Source organism: Haliotis rufescens, unplaced genomic scaffold (genome assembly GCF_023055435.1).
Source record: "Haliotis rufescens isolate VD_foot unplaced genomic scaffold, xgHalRufe1.0.p SCAF_9, whole genome shotgun sequence".
Classification (NCBI taxonomy): domain Eukaryota; kingdom Metazoa; phylum Mollusca; class Gastropoda; order Lepetellida; family Haliotidae; genus Haliotis; species Haliotis rufescens.
Window position 1 is genome coordinate 43601760 of NW_025964383.1, and position 9675 is coordinate 43611434.

The window sequence follows — 9675 nt, forward strand, 5'->3', positions numbered from 1 at the left end:
TCCCCTCGCAGCGACTGGTCCAACTAGGTTAACGCAGTGAGTGGCCTTTGACGTCTCCCGATCATGCCATGTCTTATGGCGGAACGGTCAGCACTCATTGCTGGCCATTGCATTTTGGCGATGTTTTTTTCTGGTGTATGTCGTCAGAAAAAACGTTGGCCAGCACGGCGCTCAAATTGCACAACTATTGGCTGAAATAATGCCAATGCGACGTTAAATTTTAACACACTCACACTACTAGACCAGTGACGAAAGTGTGCCCTCTTGAAACGGACAGCATTAGCTGATAAAGTACCAGATGTCACTGAACAAAAGGACAACACAGGATTCTATGGATTCTATTCTGACATTCGAAATGTGAACATTTGTGAGATTGATGGATTTAACATGAGAATCTATCCAATGTGAGATATACAATTTTGTGACAGAACCTTGACCAAAAAGATACGATTGTGGATGTGATCGAGGATATTATTTCGATTGTGGAAAGTTGGTTACTATTTTGTGTTGACAGACTCCGTTCTATGAAGGAGAGGGATATGGACATAAGGATATTGTCATCACATATTGTATTGCTGTGAGTATGTAATGTTTCCGAACAGGTAGTTCTGTTTCGTTCCTGTGTGTGAAAACAGTTCACGCACACACTGCTTTACTTCGTGGATACATATCAAAAAGCATGGAAAAAGCATGCATGTGCGCCAGGTGTCGACCACCATGTGTCGTTGTTATTCAGTTTGGCTTAAGAGTTAGGATAGGCAACATCGTTCGACACGCGAGTCATTTGGTAATTGTGGTTATAATAGAAATTTGAGAATTCAGAAACTTTGTAAATGTCAATTGAAGTACAATAGTAATTGTTGTCTGTAATTGTTGCTTGAAACTAAATAAAACTATCGTAAATGAATTAGTGTTCTTTGCCTGTCTATTGCACTTGTACTGTTTCTGTTGACCACACACCAAGTGGAAAGCTATTCCAATAGCTATAAGCTCGGATTATGCAATAAGTGTTAAATTGTCACAAACAGGCTACTGTGATGTTGATGTAATAGCCAGTCGACTACCATCTACAAATGTTTTAAACTCTGTATACTGCAATGCCCTTGATTAACTGATTGATGTATATGATAATCTGTGTGAATTAGGAACAGTTTTTATCTTAGGCGATTTAAATGCTGATGTTTGTAAGGGCAATCTAACAGCACGGGATAAGCTACTTAGAAATGTTGTAGAAAATAGACATCTATTACATGCAGTAAATATGGTACAATTCGGAGGACCAGGATATATACTGAACCAAATTAAAAACTTCACAATCCTAAAATTTAACATTTTGACCAGTTATCATTGTGGGCCCTTGTTGTGTATTTAAACAGTAATGGCCACATATTGTGTTCAGATAACACCCGTTTTTGTGCAGGTGAATCGATCAAAATCATGTGCACAGCACTATAGTGGCAAAAGTGGTTTTTCACGTGCAACTGGTCACGTGGCCATAATACCGCACGTGTTTTCAGCCATACTTGTAAGCAGGCATTAACAAAAAAGAAAAACACAAGAAAACAGAAGTCTTTACGGCCATTTGTCATGCCACACCTTTCAAATGTGCAACGTGAACGTGCAATCGGCATGTTGCAGACGGGAGGGTTGGACGGACGCAAGGACGATGGGTTGTAGTCGACGGACTGTTTATGATTTACAGACGCGTCTACAGCAAACGGGTACCAGTGCTGATCGCCACTCGGCCAGGTCGACCACGTCTGACGTCACATGCAGAGGATCGTCAGATTCTCTTACGTCACCTCCGTAACCGATTTTTGACGGCTACATCAACCAGAAATGAACTGTTTAGGGTAAGACTGAGTGCGCAAACTGTTCGAAACAGTCTGAGAACTGCTCACCTTCAAGTACGACGACCATACTGAGGGCCGATTCTGACTCAATTACACAGACGTCAACGTCAATTGTGGGCACAGCGACACTTACGATGGTCTTGGAATCAAGTCGTCTTCGGTGATAAAATCCCGATGATTTAATCTTCGACTTGCTGATGGTAGGGCGAGGGTGTGGAGGCGCCGTCATGAACGATACGCCCAGTGTTGTGTACAGGAAGTTGACAGATTTCTAGGCGGAAGTGTCATGGTGTGGGGTGCTTTCTGTGGCAATGCACGTTCCAGGCTTCTTGTCATCCATGGCAACCTCAAAGCTGCTGCTTACCGCGACCAGGTTCTGGCACCAGAACTTTGCAGTTTGTGGCAGCGCATGGACCCGGTTTGATCTTCCAACACGACAATGCCAAACCCCACACAGCAATTTTGACAAGGAATTTCCTTCAGAATGCGGGAGTCAACGTCATGGACTGGCCGTCAAGGTCTCCCGACCTCAATCCCATCGAACACGTCTGGGCTACTCTTGGCAGAAGTCTGCACACTCTCCAGAACCAACAACAGAATTTGCAAGATCTTGGCACCATTTTGCAGCAACAATGGCGTCGTCTTCCCAATCATGTGTTCACAAGCATCACAAGGTCCATTCGGAGGCGTTGTGTGGCAGTTGTCAACGCACATGGTGGCCATACACGCTACTGAACTTGTGTGTCATCAGATTCTCGTGCTTAAGTATTGATTGCTGAAGAAAACTTCTAACCCGCATATTCAAGGGAGAGGGAAGATGAAATGGGTTTAAGGTCGCGTTTCAGATTATTGGACTTATATAGCAAAGTGTTTGCGTGTGGCGGCTTTCATTAGTCCGGATTTCAGTCGGTTTTATAGTGCAGGCCCACTGAGATATGGTGCTGTTGACCAGTCCTTGTTCTCGTTGAGCGCCAGGCAGGGTCACAACAAGCACCATCATTTAACATATTTTGGTATCATGCCGCACTCAACAATATTCCAGCTTATGATGGCGGTATGTAAATATTCGACCCCACCTCCACCCCTACCAAACAAACAAAGAGGTAATGTCCTTGTGTGGATCAAGCCTTTATTTCATGTACTTATATTGGACGTCCGTTTCAGATTTTACTGACTGGACTTCGTGGAAGAGCAACGCCTGTTACTGTGACTGTACCACCAAACAACGCCTTGTCGACGACACTAGAACAAGGACTTGCCTCAAGGACAGCTGCATTGGCGAGACGAACCAGAAACGAACCCGGGTCTGCAGAACCACGTGTAAGGATTGCGTCCTCGGGAATTAGGTAAAGTTTATGAACAATACAATATTTGGTTCGAGACAGGATATGTTTAGGACTAATGCATGTAGGAAGAGCAGAACAGTGGGTATTTTACACAACACAAGTTTTCACAGGATATCCAGCATGTTTCGCGAGGACATATGTTCTTTGAACAAACACGGGAACACATGACACACCAACAAAAGTTTTAACACCATTTTGATCACTGATGTGGCAAAGTTTGAAGTGTCCTACACCTTCCTAACACAACACTTCCTGAAAGCGCCACCAATGCTGTAACCCGTATCAAACAACTTCTGATAAAGAGTCTCATGACACTGTTTGAAATCGTCGTAGAAAGAATACATTCAATTGCACCGCAAAGGTGAAATCACAACAGATGCTGGCGCTGATCGTCACAAAGAAAAAGCTGGCTTTTGGAAATTTGAAATAAAAACTCTGGTCATGGTCTTGTATATACATGCTTCTGAATACTTTACATGTATTGTCATTCTAAATCTTAATGCATAAATCTCGAATGCACAGAAAACATCATATGTAAAAAGAAAATCATGTTATTTTCGTCTCTTCTAAATGTCTTTATAAACCTCAAGTGACGGCATGCCTTTCTTGTCGGGCCGAGTTATACCTCTTAAAAGTAAAAACCCGGAAATCATGTTAATTAGCATTAGCTTCAATATGTGTAAAGATTATGGAGGTATTAACGTGTAAGCCGGTGTGCATACCATGCAAATTCGCGTTGAGGATTTACGCAAAGCCTGTAGGCCCGTTTCTAACTACATAGCCGAAGTAAATACGTCAACAAAAATAACTCCACAGACTGCATATTTACACCAGGGACAAACACAAACTGTAAACAATAATTATCATTGGCAGCAAGTGATCAAATATATAACTGTTTTTGTTTTTCTAACTTATCAGACATTGATATGTGTAACAGCATCGGAACAGATTCTTCGTTTCTGAGAGCAATAGGCGAGAGGCGTTGTATCAATGAGATCAGTCTTCCTAGTATGGTACTTGTCGATGTCTGGATTTTTTAACGATTTTTATTGAATCTTGTGAAAAAATATTTTTGTCTGTTTTGTATAATGGAAGACGCCCTTTCATGTTTTACAGTTCCGGTCTGACAGAATACAAAGAATAATATTCTGAAAATGGATTCAAGATATGGTTGCGCATTCATCACTGACTAGAGAGGGATTCACAAAGCTGAACATGTTTCGGTGCAAATACTGATATTTGAAAGTATTTCTAGGGGAAAATCAACACGGTATCTGCATATATTATTTGAAGACATGTCTATCTTGGAGGGCCAACGACTTTTGCATTTTGTTTTCTTTTAACTTGCTTTCGGGATTTACAAAGAAATAAATCAAATGGTATACGTCTCCTGGCCTTCTTGTATTTGCTGTTGTTGACAAGTGAGCTAATATTAGTTATTCTGTCATGACATAAAAGAATGTTTGGGGTATCACGGGGCATCAAATGGTATCTAGTGGTATAGTGTCCGCCCGGGGAGCGGAAGTCGCGGGTTTGATCCCCGGTCACGTCATACCAAAAGACGTTAAAAGATGGTACTTGTTGTTACCCTATCTGGCGCTCGGCATTAAGGGGCTAAACATGGGCCATCTTACCGAGGCAAGAGAGTTAACTGATTTTAAACGTCCAGTTTCCATCCTTGACGAACTAGGCTGGAATTCGGGGGCTCAATCGTAGCGCCACCAGTGGCTATTATGAGTTATGTCCCTTCTAAGCCTCTGCTATGGACCAATCAGATTCCATCTCTCGTATCATCCGCGCCCAGTCAAGACGATCTGATCGATAATCAAGATCTATATTGTGATAAAACGGTTCTTACATCGCGAAGTGCATCAAATCAAGTGAGCACCTTGATTAAAAACATGAAGAGATTAGGAAAATATCTGTTGACAACGAGTTGGCGGTGCACATACTTTGCAAATGCTGCAATCGACCGAAATCTGGATGACAGTTTACGAACCGGATTTCGATTTCGGTGCGCTATTTTAATTGGACTATGCATAGAGTCGTTAGTCCAGCCAAAATATAACTCCATAATACCAGCCTTGATCGGCAAGGGAGGAAACTGGTCTTTTGTAGTCAGGAAACTCTCTTGCCCTGGGAAGATGAACAGGGGCCGTCGGAGTCATTATGCTGTGTCTGAGTGAGGTATTCTTGTTAAACTGCGGCATGGTATCTCAGTGGGATAGTACTATAAAATCGGTATTGGTCCGGACTAGTACAAACAACCACATACACACACGTGCAATACTCATGAACGAGACGGTAAACCCCATTTTACCTCACCTCACACCAAAAAGGCGAGTGTAGGGATACATTCATAGCCTACATCATACATACACTAATGACTACAGATAACCAATCACAACTATATAAGAACATTGTGGGATAGTTTTGGGGAGGATTTTGATGTCTTGGACCTTAACCTGACTGGTTTGTGATGAGATGGCAACTAGTTTGTTAGTTTGTCTTGTCTGGGGATGAACATTTATAGACAACTTGGGCTGGCCCAACGACTCACTGTAAAGCCAGAGGAATTCGTTATTGATCAGTGAATACACAAAAGTACCCCCTGCATGTTAGTAGAGAAAAGTCACTCGCCATTTGGCCCCTTTGTTTACATCGACGAAATATACCGCCGAAAATCCAGCCAAGGTAGGCAAGGGTGGATTTTGGACGGCTATAGTCAGTTCACACAATTGATTCGGGAAGATGAAGTAGGTCAGCCAATCAGGTTGGCCCGCGGCTAATTCCGCTCGCCTTTCGTGACTTTTTTTCAAACTCAAATGTGTGTTTGACAACAAGTGTAGCATGTACAATATACGGGAAGATGAGGAGTGACGGAGTGCATATTTTGTTCGGGCACTGACCATTATTGAGTTCCTGTGGGAAAGGTGCCTCAGGGTCTATGAGAAACAGATTGATTTACTGAGTGCGTGAAACAGAAGTAGCTAACAACACTGTCAATTGTTATGTGTTCTTACATGCGATTCCAAACCTATGAGTAGTGATGTTGAATTTTTCTCACTGAAGCAGTAGCGTGAATTCTCCTACACCTGGTGATTTTGTTTGGAAACCCATTTCATGAGAGACATGAACAGTTCTGTAAACATTACTGACTAACTGAGACATCAGATATTTTGTTAAAGCCTCGAATATTTTAATAATCCACAGAAACCTCCTACCCAGCAGGTGATATGTTTTGAATAATAAAAAAAAATAGACTACAAAACGCAAATTGCTTCACAGATTATTTGAATTCATTTTGCACTCTCCCTTCCCAAAAAACTGTATCCGTGCTTTCTTGGCGCCTATAATTGTGTGCACCAATTTATAGAACCGTTCGAAGTACCTCTTTAAATGTTATAGAGAGTGCGTGTGTGAGTGAGTTCGTCATAGTTTGGTTTACCACCGCTTTGAAAGTAGCGATTGCAGATATATATCAACTCCATGTGTGAGAAAGGTTCATAATGATGCAGGATTCAGACGTTTACCCATGGTATGGCTGAAATATTGCTGCGTGCGGCGTTAAACAACAAACAAGCAAACAAATTCTGACGTTTACCACTTTTGTTTAAAACCATAATCACGATGTTATGACTCGGAAACCAGTTTGTTATAAGTCGGATCAAATCGTAGTCCTGAACCATTCGTCAGATAAAATCCGATGACATATAAGAGATAACGTCAGTGTTTTGAGGTTCTACCATGACGACAACTACACATGGTACACAGGTCAGCGATCTCAGAACGTTCCGAAAAGGAGTCACAGATCTTGATAGGTGGAACACATTTTACTCAAGTTTAAGATTAATTACTTATATTCCTGCCTGGTTAAAAAATGTTGTTAAATAACCCTTTTCACACTTTTAATAACACTTCTTTCTATGTTTACACAAATAGAAACATATTTATATACTCAACAACAAAAGCTCCTGTGACACCAATATTTTAGTTTATTTTTCAAACAAGTAAAGTTTTTCAGTGTTGTAGGACATGTATGGAATCAAGTCACAAAAACGCAACTGCTACAGAAAAACATGCATTCCATGCAAAAGTTTTCTTTTATGCAAGTCCCATGCATTTCACTACCCAAGAATGGGTATAAAAACATGTGCGTTCACGGGATTCCATATGCATTGTTTAGCATCGTGCTGACAACAACCACTCAGAAAAAACAACAAAATTACGCAATTATTCAACATTATGAAATGCCACGCCTGTCCGAAAATGAGCGTCTGCGAGCCATTGGTATGCTTGAAGCAGGATCGAGTCATAGTGATGTTGCAAGACAATTTAACGTCCACAGAAACACCATTTGGTGTTGATGGCAACGTTGCCAACAGACGAATGCAGCCAGAGAACATCCTCGGAGTGGCAGGCCATGCGTAACAAATAATCGACAAGACAACTGGACTCGAACAACACACCTACGAAATCGATTCCAGTCAGCAACAGTGACTGCAAGAAGCATCCCTGGCCTTCGACGAATATCTTCACAAACCGTACGTCGCCGCCTCAGATGTGCAGGGATTGTCACCAGAAGACCCGCCAGACGTCCCATTTTGACAGGAAACGACCGTCAAGCACGTCTACAGTGGTGCAGCCAGCGTCTACGCTGGACGGCCATGCAGTGGGAACAAGTTCTATTCACTGACGAGTCTCGTTTTCATCTCAGCCACAGCGATGGACGGATTCGAGTGTACCGACGTCGAGGTGAACGTTACGTCAATCATTGTGTCATTGAGATCGGTTCGGGGGCGGCAGCGTTATGCTATGGGTTTGGATTACAGCAAGACAGAGGACCCGTTTGATAGTGTTAGAGTGAAATCTCAATGGACAGCGCTACCGCGACGTGATCATCGGCCCTGTTGTTCTACCGTTTTTGCGTCGTCATGGCCCATGCATTACCTTTCAACATGACAACGCCCGGCCTCATATTGCTCGACTTGTTCAGGATTCTCTTCAACAAAACAACGTGAATGTCATCCCCTGGCCGGCTCGCTCCCCTGATCTCTTACCAATCGAGCCCATGTTGGATGAGATGGATCGGCGCCTTCGACGTCAACCACCTGTTCTACAGACACTCCAGGAACTTCGAAACATGCTCCAGCAAATATGGACAGATATCCCACAGGACTTTGTGCGACGCCTGGTCCATTCCAGGAGACGAAGATGTGTTGCTTGCATCGTAACCAGAGGTGGACATACACGATATTGATTTGTAAATTGACATTTTGGCATGTTCATGGTTTTTTTATGAAATCACGCATTTTCAGATTTGGTAAAAAAACATAACTTTGCATTAAATCTTATTCAATGTCACAGGAACTTTTGTTGTTCAGTATTTTTACTGACAATATAAAGAGTTGCTCATCTTTCCGAGGCATCGGGGTTAACTGACTATAAAAATCAAGTTTCCACTCTTGCCGAACTAGGCTGGAATTTCGTGACTCAATCGTTGCCCCACCATTGGCTGTTACAAGTTAAGCCCCTTCTATGTCCCTCCTATTGACAAATCAGTTTCTCTTATTTCACATGCATTTGCTTCAAACAAAATGGCGGCGCCCAGTCAACACGGTCTGATCGATAATCAAGATCTATATTGTAATAAAATGGGTGTTACCTCTTGAAGAGCACCTGTTACCCTCACTTGAGCACCTTGTTTGAAAACATGAAAACATTTCCAAATATCCGTCGACGCCCAGTTTACGGTACACATGTTTTGCAAACCCTGCAATCGACAGAAATTTGCACGTCAGTCGCTATGTTGTTTATGGATTGGTTGTCGATTTCGTTTCGTGATTTTGATTGGACTATGCATAGACTCGTTTGTCCAACCAAAATATAACTCCATAACTCCAGCCTTGTTCGTCAAGGGCGGAAACTGCACGTTTATAGTGAGTTATCTCCCTTGCATCGGGAAGATAAGACTTGCGGTGCCGTCGGCCTATTTTGGAATGGGATTTGGTGAAAATAAGAAAGAATGAATCAGTCGGCGTTCAAGTAATTATTCAGACGAGGACTTTATTTGTATACTTTAAAGAGAGGACTGGGCAAGCAGGAGGTTGAAAACTCAACGTGATCTGCTGCGTAATTCTTTCCGTGTCGAGGTCAACGAGGTCGGGTGAGAGGTTATCACTAGCACACACAGAGAGATGGCAAAATCCACCACGGTGATCTTCATGATTAAAAGACCCGTGAAGATCCGGATGAGAACTGGTCTTAAGCAACTGGCTTTCTGATTTGCTGAAAATTGGCACTGCTCTAATTAAACAAATCGGCGTGAAATGTGAAGAGGTTTAATATTTGAGCATTTCAGAGAAGACATTTTGACAGAGGAATTTCCAAAACAACAACGTAGAATTTCTTAACATTTTATATACTAGTATTTAATATAAATACATTTTTCATTGAGAACTCAATTTTTTTGTTAC

General features: G+C 42.1%; 1 long non-coding RNA gene across 1 annotated transcript; it reads left to right on the forward strand.

Moving 5' to 3' along the window:
- The first annotated feature begins 758 nt into the window (after positions 1-758).
- Positions 759-4575, forward strand: LOC124145127. Its single transcript, XR_006862515.1, has 3 exons — positions 759-787; positions 3018-3199; positions 4316-4575. It is a non-coding gene; the product is annotated as an uncharacterized LOC124145127 (long non-coding RNA).
- Positions 4576-9675: the final 5100 nt, after the last annotated feature.